Genomic DNA, 12,697 nt, shown 5'->3' on the forward strand with positions numbered 1-12,697 from the left:
ACACCCTCTTTATACAGTTTCCAGGGATGACCTCTGGTTCTCCCCTGATCTCCCACTATTCTCTGTAGAACTTCTCTACCATTGATCCTATAGCAACCCCTTACCAACTTGTAGGTCTCTATCATATCTCCCCTCTTCCTTCTCTCCACTAGACTCTGCAAATTACATCTTTTCAATCTTTCCTCATACTCGAAATTCCAGAGGCAGAAACTACCTTAGTCAGTCGCCTTTGGACCCTTTCCAACATCTCTTCATCCTTCTGAAAACCAGGTGACCAAATCTGGGCACAATTAGTCAATGTGTGGCCTAATCAAAGCCTTGTACAATGGAACAATATCCCCCTACTTCTACACGTCAGTGTCCTCCGAATCATTCCCATAAGTCTTTGTGTTGTCTTCACAATTTTGGCGATGTGTCCCCTAAATTTTTAATATTCCCATGCTTTCTCAACTATTTGGCCTAAAGTGAAGATCTGATCCTGACAGTCTCTAATTGGCCTGAATCCAACTTGTTCTTCACCAAGCTTTTCTTCCACAATTCTTCTCAACCATTTCTGAAGTATACTTGCATAAATCTTGCCAGGAACACTCAGTAGGGAAATACCTCTGTAATTCTCACATTCAGTTTTAATTCCCTTTTTATATATGGGTACTATGAGAGCTCTACTCCAATCATCGGGAATTCGTCCCTCTGTCCAAGCCTTCTGAACTATGCAGTGGAGCCACTGTAAGACTTTTATACCACCACACTTGAATGAGGAGTTAGCTGGAAAAAAGATTAATGCAGCTTGGAGGATTTTCAAGGACTATCTAGTAGAAGCTATGTCTAGATGTATTCCAAGGGTCAGAAGGTTAAATAGGGTAGGTATGAAATAGATGAATAGAGAGATTAAGCATGCAATACAGTGAAAAAAGGGCATTCTGGGAGCAACATAAGAGAAGTGGTGATAACCAATTCCATGAGGATTACAAAGACCAGACAAGGCAGGTGACTTAGTTGGTAAGGGTAGCAAAAGTGTATTATAAACAGCAGTTAGCTAATGAAGCCAAAAAGAATCCTAAGGAGTTCTTTTGATATGTAGCCAGCAAAAAAAAAAAAAAAAAGAAAAGATTATGGGAGGATGATATTGATTGGAGAAAATGGCAGAAAGACAGCTGTTGCAGAAGATGTAGTGGAGATACTTAATGAGCAGTTCATAAAGGTCTTTCAATCTTGTGAATGTGACTTCATCAAGAGATTGAGAGGAGTCGATGATGATGATGATGACGAGGAGAGACAGACTGTAAGTGAGCAAGAGGTGTATGGAGAGTTGAGCAAATTAGATAATAAGGCTGTGGGACTTGGCAATATATCACCAGGTATTCTGAAGGAATGTGCCAGAGAATTGACACCTGCCTTGATATATTTTTTAATATGAGTCTTGCATTGGGTCAAGTTCCTAAGGAGTGGAAGGAAGGCAAGATTATACCCCTTCATAAGGGAGGTGATAAAACTTAAGCATTAAATTATAGGCTTATCTGAGTGGCAGGTGTTGTGGTTAAGTTTTTTGTTGTATAATGAAACCTGTGGAGCATTCATGACTAAACATACACACATAACCACAGTAATAAGATTTGTAAATAGTAAATACAGTGGAACCTTGGATGTCGAACTTAATTCGTTCCCTGAAAACTGTTCGGAAACTGAAACCATTTTCCCATAAGAATTAATATAAAATGGATTAATCCGTTTACTAACCGCAGATGATTGTTTATTTAAACCTTTACAACAGTACTTCATGCATAAGATCATATACAAACATAATGAGAATGCATAAAATCTTACATACAAAGAATAAACACAATAAATAGATAAAATATAGACAAAAATTGATCGCCTCTTTATTTTTGAGTATTGTACAGATCGTTGATTTCGCCATACCGAACTGCACAGCAAGATCCGAGACATGCCATTTTCATGTTTGGATATGATTTCTTTTTTCATCTCTATCGTGGTTCTAACAACTTTTCTTTTCACTTTGCTGCTATCACTATTCTTCTGCATACCCACGGTGGCATAATTAACCCTTTCTGACCTGAATTTTTTTTACAAGTGAAAAAATTTTTTTCTTTCTATTTATTTTGTCTTTAAGTCTTAAAAAGGAAGATTATCAAGTATTTTTCTGAAAAATGCATTTCAGGATAGGAATTCTGAAATGATTCCAATTGGCATCATTAGGACATTGCGATGCATATGTGGAAAGCAACGTAAAATGTCTTTTTATTGTTCCAGTGTACATCTAAATGCATTTATTTTGAATATAATGATATCTAAATAAGGAAGTTTCCACTTAAAATGTATACAAAATTATAATGTTGTGACTTTCAAGTCATTTTACGTGGAATTCCTTGAAACAGTTTTTCTCTTTGTTCAGGCAGAGCAAAACATTACATTTCCCACGCTTCATTCTGCTGTAACTCTTGATACACAGTTTGCATCTTTACTTGTCAGGGAGGTACTCTGGCCAGTGACCCACACCATCATAGCGTACATCAGCAACAGGAAGCGGTGCTTTCTCTAACCTCTTCTTCTTCGATGGTCCTGGCTTTGACGAGTCAGATGGGGGGGGGGCCTCTTTTTCTTGGTTCATTGAAATGAAAATAGGCAGTGAATGATAGAAGAGGAGAGAATGGGAATAGTAGAAGAGAGGGAATGAGAGAGAGTTATGGAAATAACACAAGAAGAGAGAATAGGATAAGTGGAAGAGAGGGAATGAGAGAGTTATGCGAGTGATGGAGGAAGAGAGAATGGAAACAGTAGGAGAGGGGGAATGGTGAGAGGTGTAATGTATGGTGACTCAATGATCCGTGGTGTACAAGATAGGATGCGTGAGGAGTATTTGCCTGAAGGAACAATAGAGAATGTGGCTATGGGGGTAATTAAGAGGGCTGAAAGGATGGATGAGATGATTGTGATGGTGGGCATGAATGACTTCAGAGGCAGTGTAAATCAGGCGGCGAGGGATCTGAGATTCTTACTTGAAGTTGTGCAAAAGAAAACACAGAGAGGGAAGACTGTGTGTGTTGCCCAGGTATGATAGTGATGAACTGAGCAGAAGAGCAGCAATACTGAATCATATAATAGCCAGAATGTGTGAGAAGAGAGGGTTGGAATACGTGGATGCTTGGAGGGCATTTGAAGACAGAAGGGAACTGTATGCTAGAGACTGCTTGCATTTGAATGAGGAAGGACAAAGGCATCTGGAAAGATTGTTGTTTTCTGAACGAGTCAGCGTGTGAATGGAGGGAAACTAGAATTCCCAGGGTGGATGGTAGCAGGGATGGCCTCTTGTGGGAATGGGTGCTTGGGGGAAGGGAGACGATGTCAGGAAACATTGAGCCGGGGGGGGGGGGTCGAGAGGGGACAATGATAGCTATAGAAGCAGTGACATTTTTATCCTCTACACTAATGCCAGGAGTATCCGAAATAAAGGAAATGAATTGATGGCGCTGATAGCATCAACCTGGCCAAAGATTATTGGGATCTCTGAGAAGTGGTTGACGGAGGATGATATAATAACTGGAATTGAAGTGGCAGGGTACAGCATTTTTCGGCAGGATAGGAAAGGAAAATGTGGTAGTGGAGTACTGCTTATGATAAGTGATGACTTATGTCCTCTTAGAGTCAAGGCTTTGGAAGGCAGTGTGACACAAATGGTTTTGAAAGCATATGGTGTGAGGTAGAAATGGCTAAGACAAGATTTTTGTTGGGGTGTTACTATAAACCAGGGAGCACAGAGGATGGGGACCAGGAGATGTTTAGGCAGTTAATCTTGGCAAGTGCAAGAAGAATGATTGTTATGTGAGATTTTAACAATAGCAGTATAAGCTGGGAAGAGGAAAATGCAAGTAGTAAGAAGGGGATAGAATTTCTGGAATTCTTGAGGGACAAATGTCTTCGACAGCATGTGATGGAGGGAACAAGAGGTTCAAAAGTTTTGGATTTGGTCATAGCATCAGAAGAGCTGATAATAAGTGAGATGACATCTCTCCCACCAGTTGGAGAGAGAGTGACCGTGTGGTTTTGACTTTGGGAAGATAAACGGACATGCAGGTATATCAAAGAAAAGGGAATGTATGTGGAATTATAAGGCGGGTGATTATAGTAGTCTTAGGTATCAACTAGGGGCAATTCCATGGAGGGCAGAATTGGAAGACCAGGATATCATTAGTGCTTGGGAAATTGCGAAGGAATATTTGTTAGCAGCAACAGGAAGTTGTATTCCACAGGCGAAGAAGCGGACACAATTTGGTGTAAACTGAATGACAAATGATATCAAATAGGAACTGCAGTTGAAAAAGTGATTATGGAAGATATACAAGGAGAGAGGTGAAGGACAGATACACGAAGAATATAAGATGCAGGCCAGGAGAGTGACCAGAATGGTGAGAAAGGCAAAACTAGAATATGAGAAGAGATTGGCACTAAGATCCAAAGAAAATCCTAGAGAATTTTTTAGCTATGTGGCCAGGAGGTGGAGAAACAATTATGCGAGAATGACATTGTGGGATAAAAATGAAAATAGAGTGATTGATGCAGAGGACAGTGGAGCTGTTCAATGAGCACTTTAAAATTGTCCAACAACAATAAAGCTGTTGGACTAGATGGTATTTCACAATGGGTTTTGAGAGAATGTGCTAAAGAACTGACAGCTCCATTGAACTGGCTTTACAATAAAAGTCTGGCTGAAGGAAAGGTACCCAGGGAATGGAAGAAAGGTAAGATAGTGCCACTGCATAAGGGCGGTAGCAGACTGGAAGTGTCCAATTATAGGCCTGTTTGTGTGTCATCATCAGTAGTTGTTAAGGCCTTGGAGAAATTAGTGAGGGACTATATACAGCGTTCGGTAGATGAGGGTAATGTTATCTGTGAGAATTAACATGGATTTGTTAAGGGGCACTCTTATTTTAGTAATATGATTGTCTTTTATAATAAAGTGACAAGAGCAGTTGATGAGGGAAAGGCATATACTGCCATTTTGTTTTGGATTTTGCAAAGGTGTTTGATAGGGTGCCACATTATAAGCTGATATTTAAGTTGTAGCACATGGGTTTAAATGTCGGGTTAGTCAAATGGATTCAGGATTGGCTGACTGATAGGTATCAGAGAGTTGTGTATGATGGGGCAATATCAAGGAAGTAGAAGGTTACAAGTGGGGTTTCACAGGGCTCAGTACTGGGACTATTGTTCAATCTTTATATCAGTGATATTGTTAATGGATTGCAAGGGGACATTCAGTTGTTTGCTGATGATGTGAAGTTGAGAAGGGTTATCAGTAATAGTGCAGATGTGGCAGCCCTGCAAGTGGATTTGAATAAACTAGACAGATAGGCAAATAAATGGGGTTATCAGTTCAATGCAGCAAAATGTAAAGTCTTGAGGTTTGGGATCCATTGATGGGAGGATGCGTACTCGATTTGAGAAGCTGTACTGGAGGAGGTAGGGGAGAGAAGAGATCTGGGGGTGATGATTGATAGAAAACTGAAATTTAGGAAGCATATTGCAAAGGTGGTGAGGGTAAGTCAGAGGATTGCTGCAATACTGAGAAGAATGCTGACCTGCAGAGATAAAAGAGTTATCATTCCTCATGAAGGTTATTTGATCAGTAAACCAAAAAATATTATTAGAGTTATCATTCCGTTGTATAAGGCACTGATCAGACTACACTTAAACTATTGTTCTCAGATTTGGTCCCCAGGATTTGAAGGGGATAAACTGACTGTGGAAAGGGTACAGAAGTGGATAACAAAGATGGTTTCAGGACAGCACAATATGAGTTATGAGGATCGACTGAGGGAATGTGGACTGCAGAGTTTGCTGGATAGAAGGAGAGGTGATATGATCGAGACTTTTAAACTGTTGAGAGGCAGTTACACACTAGACGTTGGAGGGTTCTTTCACTTGGTGGAACAAGCGATGACAAGGGGCCATCCCTGGAAGTTATGAAAGGAGGCTGTGTGCAAGGTGGTGAGGAGTGGTTTCTTTGCATGGAGGGTCGTTGAACCTTCGAATGCATTGACTGAGATAGTGGTTGGAGTGGGGATGGTTAATGAGTTCAAGGAGTGGTATGATAGACTTTGTATTTCCTAAAAATGACCTCCCACGATGAGTCTTTTGACTCCATGGAGGTCTGGATAATAATAATAATTGCAAGGAGAAGTCAATAAAAAAATAAGAATAGTAAGAACAGTGAAAATGAGACTGATCTTTTGGAAACTATTATTTATTACATTCGTTTTTGTTACTAAAATAACTCTTTTTATTTTGCTTACTTTCCTGTGTTTTCTTAAAATGAAAAAAAATTGCAGAGAAAGTTATTTTTAATGAAATTAAAAAAAAAAAATACTGTATCATTTTTTTATTTGTCAACTAGTTATCCAGTTGCCGCTACTTGCCACAGATGAAAGGGAAAGCATATTTGTTGAATCTTGCTGCATATAATCCAAACCATGGCAATCAGTAATGACGATTATGTCATCTCAGCTGCACTGATGAACTCAACACCAACTGATGTGCAACATTCTGCATAATGCAAGTGTATCTGCATTATGACAATTTTACAGAAGAGATCTAAGTCTCATTCAACATGATGAATGCAATAAGTAATATTACAGGTGCTATTACAACATTGTTTGAGGAAAATGATCCAAGTTTGATTCTCATCATGACAAGAATAGTTATACGTGCTTTTCTTAACTGAAGATAAGCTGATTTTGTATGGAAATAGCAGGATCTTCCCTCCCAAAAATTGTAGTTTTCTCTTCCCACATACAGGCCAAAACACACACAATTTGGCCAGAAATACTGTTAATAGGTAGCAGATGGCATAACGTCGAATAGTTTCAGGAACTGTGTACGGATAAAAGTTAAAAAGTGTAGATGGAGCAGAGTGCCCTCTGCAATTTGAGGTATGTAATAATAATAATAACTAATTGGTCTGTACATATTCTTGATCTCAACTCAGAACACCTCTGTAATAAACTGGGGTATCAAGTAAATAAAAGTAACATAAAAAATTTGTGGGATGATTACCAAAAGGATGACCTGAACCAAAGGAACACCTACACGTTATTGATAAACGTGCATACAGTTTCGGTTTGTATGTGCTGTAAAGTGCTATTGCATTACTTCAACATGATTATAGCACTAATTTATGTCACATATTTGAACAATTTCCAAGAAGAATATGGTTGTTAGGTATATGTAACATAATTGAACAGAGGAGGCAAAAGCTATAATATAAGCTACTTATTACACGCTTCAGTTCTTCCTAGAACTGAGCAAAACAAAATAGTATATTTCGAGATTTATCTAGAGCAAATATATACAATCATGGCAAAACCTATACTATATTAAATAAAATAACACATCCTGATATCACGCCTTTTATGACTACTAACTTTGAAGTTTCACGTTAAAAGAAATATAGTGAAATTAGTACAGTTCTTAAATTTAGTCATTTGTTCTTAGAATGTCATTTATGAATGACCCTAAACAGTTCAGTATTAAGGAGCAATATAATTTTCACATAATTCTAATGTGATATTTGATTTAAATAACTGACTCGTAAACAATTCTTACAAGGAGCTGAAAGCTGATTAGTCTGTAACATCAATTACTCTCAAAACCAGTATTGTGATTTCTTGACAATTGACATTTATGTCTTTAAGGGCGAAGCAAAATGCTTTTCATATTCCCTGCTATCTGTTGTGGTTACAGTGAGAGTAAAATTTACGAGCAGTTTGCTCGCCCTGAATGGGCATGGAGATTATGCATTGCTATAGGAGGCTAATATAGCTTTTGGTCTTCTATATTTGAATATGTCCGTTGGCTCATATGCTGCAGCTTGTTGAACCAAATCGTTGGGATGTGTGGACGTCTTTAAGAAAAACTTGGATGCTAAGGATTGTAGAAAAGAGAGAATATAGGGAATATTTGTGTCTCTGTGGAGTTGGTTGTTTCTAACATACCACGGGGCATTCAGAATCATTCTCAAGCACTTGTTCTGCACTCACTGTATTTTGATAATGTTAGTATTAGAGGTGCGGCTCCAGGCCGGAGAGGCATAGGTGATTATAGGATGAATTTTCATCTGGTATAGTTGCAATTTGATTCTGTTGCTGAGCTTGCTATTTCTATTAATTAGCAGATGGATCTGAGCTATGGCTTTAGATGCTTTTATGCACGCAGACTTGATGTGTTGGTTGAAAGATAGCTTTTTGTCAAGAATCACACCCAGGTAATTTGTTTCTGTTTGCCAGGGAATTTTAGTATTGAATAGTAACACATCCCCTGCAGGAGACATTGGCTTTTTTGAGAAAAGAACGGCTGAGCTTTTCAGGGGGTTGACTTCCAGTCTCCACTCGGAGAACCAACCCTCCAACTTTAGAAGGTTTTCTTGAAGCTTTCTGGTAACGAAGTGGGGTCTGAGAGATCTGGTTAGTATTGCCGTATAGTCTGCATACAGGGCCAAAATGGAAGTCATCGGATTGTGTGGGATGTCTGACACGTATACAGAAAACAGCAATGGAGCCAGTAGAGATCCCTGTGGCACTCCAGCAAAGATATGGCACTGGGACGATGTAAACCGTTGCTTTTAACTTGCATTGATCTATTCTGAAGATATGAATGGATTAGATGAAACCATTTTTAATGAGGTACTGGCTGAGATAAGTTTGTGCAGGAGTCCAAAATGCCAGATTTTGTCAAATGCTTTGGATAGGTCTAGGAAAATAGCTCCTGTGCACTGGCGCCTGTTGTAACTGGTGATGTATTCGACAATTCTGTGGATTTGCTGGGTAGTACTATGGTGTTTCCTAAAACCAAACTGTTCTTTAGGGAGGATGTTTAGGTCATTTATTGAGGTTTGGAGACCTTCCCTGCAATGTTACCCAGATTGGATATGAGACTGATTGGACGATAATTCTGCAGTAAGTGTGGGTCTTTGCCTGGCTTATGTATAGGAATCACATCAGCCAGTTTCCAGGTGGAAGGAAAATAGTGAAGTCTTAAGATTGCATTTATTATACTGGTCAGGTGCACTATAGCTTTTTGAGGCAGCAGCTTGATCATCCTGTTTGAGATGCTGTCTGGTCCAGGAGCTTTATTGTTCTTAAGTTTTTTAATAATATCATATAATTCAACAGGTGATGCAGTTGCAATATGGCCAGCACTAGTATCTGGGAGGTTTAGTGCATGCCTGACCTGTCTGTGGATTTTGTACAGATGATTGAAATCTAAGTTGTTATAAGAAGGTTTGCACTGATCCTCAAGATTTTTTAGCATGGCTTCTGCCTTATCTGCATCTGTGTGGACCTGGCCCTGGTTTGAGATTATAGGGGGGGATCTGTTTTTAATTTTGATGTTTCTCAGTAGTCCCCAGATAGAGTGATCAATAGGTGAGATAGAGGCTAACTTTTTATCCCAAACTTGGTTTCTATGTGTTTTAAGTGCATCTCTTACTGCTCCATTCAATCTGTTAAGCACTGTCTTATCCTGAGGCGTGTGAGTGTTATGAAATCTCTTCCTAGCTCTGCTCTTCTCTCTGATCAGGTCCATAATGTCCTCAGGCAAACAATCAGGCTTGGGAATCAGGTTTCTGGAAGGTTGCAACCATTATAGCAGACTTAATCAGATTCCACATCTTCTGGTGTGCATATGTGAGGGACGGATCCCATTTGATCCCTAAGTGCTTTAGATAATCTCCCACGATATGCCTGAATGAGAGGGAGGAGACAGGCATTCTTGTTCTTCCAATCACAGTAGAATTGGGTTGTGATCCGACGACAGCTCGTTTAGTGATATAAGGCTGTACTGTAGTTTAATGTCTTGCAGGATGGCTATATCCAGGATGTCAGCGGTGCCAGATGTACTGAGATGAGTTGGTTCAGTAGGTCCAGCCACAACAGCATAGTTTGATCCTGTGTAGCTAGAAAGGATGCGACCATTTTTATTGGCAGATTTACTGTTCCAAGCAGGATGTTTTGCATTGAGGTTTCCAGCAATGATGACCAGTCCTTTTACTCCAAGGATGGCATCCAGATCTGAGGTCAATAATGTCTTTAATGGAGGGTTGTACGCAAAAAAAATTTTGAGGTTTCCAATCGAGTTTGTGAGAACATTAATTCCTGTGATTTCGAGGTTGGTGGTAGTAGGGTTGGTTATTGAATGACGATTCATATAGTTTTTTATAAGGGTGGCTGTACCTCCACCTCTATAACCAAGTCTGTCGTTTCTGTAAATCTGATACCCTCTGATTTTCAGGGTGTCAGCAGGCCTCATGTGCATTTCATTGATTAGCAATATATCTGGGTTGTATCTATTATTAAATTCATGTATTTCTAAGTTTATTTTTTATACCGTTGGCATTCCAACCGATAATCCTAAGAGAGTTTGGGATGATTTTTTTCCCATGCATCAGAGAGTGCTGGTGCTCGCCCATCATTAACTGAGCCCCTTATGTCATGATCTCACTCTTGGAGAACTGAGGAGCCTGAGCTTCAGGAACTCTCGCACTAGATGACGAGGTAGATTGATGATTTGGATCATTCCATCTGTTTTTGGGGTGATGTATACACCCTCTATAATTAGCAAGGTGAGGATCCCCACAATTAGCGCACTTACCCGATTTGGATTTTGGCTTGGCACAGGTGTTTGTGGGGTGATTCGCGCCACATTTTAGGCATCTGAACTGAGCTTTGCATAGCTTCTGGGCATGGCCAAATTTTTGGCATCAGTGGCACTACCCAGAAGATGCTTTCTTTCTCAATTGTTCTGGGGTGATTTTGAGTCCACAGATTGATTTTAAATTATAGATATTTTTGTAAATGTTGTAAATCTCAACCAAGACCAAAGGCATAGGTGTCTTATTTGATCTAAACATTCTAGTGACCTTTATGGGAGATAGTTCCTGTAAGTTAAGGTCAGTAACTATTTCATCCGTGTCAATATCCTCGGAGACTCCTCGTAGGACTACTTTGATTTTTTTCGGAGGCGAGTGAAAATGTGTGATATCGAGTTCCTCTTGCATCCAATTCCTTTGTAAGATTTCTATAATCAGCCACCGTGGTGGGCTGAATTCTTATACCTTCGTCTGCATTTTTAGCAGATGTATAACTTATTTGTAAATTAGCCATGATGGTTGTAAGTGTTGTCCATCTCTGCTTTTCCCTTTGGATAATCGGTGGCACCTTTTCATTGGGGGAAGCAGAGGGATCTGAAATGGGAACATATTCGTCCATACCAACAACATTTGTTGGTTCAGCAGCGAGAGTTTTTCTCTTCTTACAAGAGCATGGATTTCTCCTTGATCAGAAGGATTAGAGGTAGAGACAACTAGATTGAGTTTTTCCTCCATTTGAGGAGAGTCTTCATTTTCCTCAACGTCGACTTCAGGTGAGGAATACAAGTTTAAATAACCGGGCCAATCCGGTTTAAACTTTTTGAGAAGTTTTTTAATAAAAGTGAGTGCTAGGCTTTTATCGAGTGACTCGATAATGATGTCAGGGTCAATCATGCTAGTAGGCCATGTCAGCTTGAACATCTTTTGGAGTTTATTAATAAGTACAAGAGCCGGCTCTTTATCGAGCAAATCAGTGAATACGTCTAGATACGCTCATATCGTTTTAACTGCGTATGTGCGGTAATAAAAATCCCGCAGGTCTAAAGACCTGCCAGCATAAATTTTTGTAGAATATCCCACAGCCACAAAGGCCTGCCAGCAATATCAAGCGTAGACTAAAGAAAGCGATAGCAATTAAATTGCATCTAAATAGTCTTACCTTGATATTTCACGAAATGCAGAACGCCATTCCCCAATTCACGCTAATTCAAAACTCGAACCACTCGATCGACTACCAAACTCATATGCGCCAAACAAATTCACCGTGTGATTTCTTTAACTTCCCGTTAACAATTAATTCCATTCTCGGGATTTCACTCAACACACCAAATGCAAGAAATAACACCTCGAAACCCCAGCGCGTTTGAAACAGTGTCCCGCGTCCTCTGCCGACTTAAATTTCAAAATGACGTTTCAAAATTTAAAAAAAATAAAAAAAATTGCGCTAGCACCTTTTTATTTTCAAATGTAATAGTAGGAACATTTTGGCTGGAAGTATAAATAATAAATAAAATAAATCTATAGCTGAAAGTAACATTTTGGAATTCGGCGAGGACCTAGGATGCATTCCTAACCGTCACCTCGTGGAACTTGCTGCTATTATATTAACTGGGAGTTGTTTGGATGTGACCGATGACGAGTTAGCACAGTTTTTCTGGTGATAGTGATTTTAATGATTATGCTACTAGCAAAATTCCTGAAAACTGAAGCCTACTAGTGAAATTTTGTATATACAGGGTGTTCGGGATAAATTTGACATATTTATAATTAATTATATTTTTCCGTAAGTTACATGTATTAACACACACTTCTCTTCATTTAAAAGTTTGGACCCTTCTTCATTCATATACAAGATGTCAGAAAGGATGGATAGCTGGAACCCACCTGAATCATGGAAGAGAATAACTTGTATCATGATGATTCGTGCCCGCCATCAAAATAAGGATATTACGACTGCTGCCCAATGCTCCCTGAATACAGTAAAAACAATCAGGCATGAACTAGAGACTTGCAATGGTGACTACGAGGATGTAGCAA

The 12,697-nt window shown here is 39.3% G+C and overlaps 1 protein-coding gene across 1 annotated transcript in view; it reads right to left on the minus strand.

Moving 5' to 3' along the window:
• LOC150099231 (uncharacterized) overlaps nt 1-11,990 on the minus strand; it is a 139,949-nt gene extending 127,959 nt beyond the window's left edge. The window contains exon 1 of the mRNA XM_090404287.1: nt 11,820-11,990. The gene's annotated coding sequence lies outside the window, so the exon portion shown is untranslated. The remainder of the gene's footprint in view (nt 1-11,819) is intronic.
• Nucleotides 11,991-12,697: the final 707 nt, after the last annotated feature.

Source organism: Typopeltis vanoorti, chromosome 14 (genome assembly GCF_054136105.1).
Source record: "Typopeltis vanoorti isolate ZY-2024b chromosome 14, IOZ_Tvanoo_1.0, whole genome shotgun sequence".
Taxonomy (NCBI): domain Eukaryota; kingdom Metazoa; phylum Arthropoda; class Arachnida; order Uropygi; family Thelyphonidae; genus Typopeltis; species Typopeltis vanoorti.